Below are 1164 nucleotides of genomic sequence, written 5' to 3'. Positions count from 1 at the left end.
TTTCTTATCATGTGCTGTGTTTTACTTATTTTTATTATATTTTTTAAGAGATAAATTGCATTGACTCTCAACATTTTGTTTCAAAGCTACTATCTTTTTTTTTTTTTTTTAAGACAGGTCTCCCTATAGCTGCAGCTGATCTAGAACTTGCTATGTAGACCAGGCTGTCTTGTATCTCACAGAAATCCACCTGCCTCTGCCTCCTGAGTGTAGGGTTAAAAATATACACTACTATTCTCAACCCTAAAGTTGGATATCTTTTTATAAATTGGAATTAATAATTTTACCTATTGTTTCTTCTTTTTAGAAAGCTATAGTACATGAAAATTAATGTTAACTGATTTTTTAGTATAGAAATCTAAAATCCTTTTTCAACCAAGACTATATAATTTTCAAAAGGAAACAGTGACTAGAATAATGACAAATTTGCTGCACATATTCTGAAATGTACTAATCTGTAATCGTTTTGTTTTGTGCTATGATGATGTTTATTCTGATCTGATTGGGCTACAAGAGCAAAGAGGGAGAAAAATTGTTCCTGGGTGTCCCTGGGAGGCTGTTCTGTAAAACACTGTGATTTAAAGCCATACCGTTAGTATAAAGGATCATCTGCACCAGTGTGGGTGGGCAGCAGCCCAGCCACTGAGAACCTGAATAGAAATACAAGGTAGAGAAAGGCAACATTCTGACACACTGTTTGAGCTGGAAAATCATCTGTCCCTGTCCCTGGACTTCAGTATTCTTGACTCAGTTTGTTTGAACTGAGAATGAGACCTATGACTTCTTCAACTTCTCACCTTATTTTTTGAGAAAGCCTCTTGTTGAACCTGGGGCTCATCAATTCAACTAGACTCACTCGCCAGCACATCCTAGGCATCCTGCTAATTTAAATTTGGGATGGAAATTACCATGGGACTTTTTTGTTTTTACTTTCAGCCAGCAGAGAGTCAATCAAAGGTCTTGTCTGACTTCACAATGAAATTCATCACTTCAATCACTTCACTTATCTTTCTATCATCTATCTATCTATCTATCTATCTATATCTATCATCTATCTATCTTTCTATCTATCATCTATCATTTACCATCTATCTATCTATATCTATCTATCCATCATCTATCTATCATCTATCATCTATCATCTATCATTTATCTATTTATCCA

This window comes from Nannospalax galili, unplaced genomic scaffold (assembly GCF_000622305.1).
Source record: "Nannospalax galili isolate Female #2095 unplaced genomic scaffold, S.galili_v1.0 scaffold550, whole genome shotgun sequence".
Taxonomy (NCBI): domain Eukaryota; kingdom Metazoa; phylum Chordata; class Mammalia; order Rodentia; family Spalacidae; genus Nannospalax; species Nannospalax galili.
Note: the sequence above shows the minus strand (reverse complement) of the source record.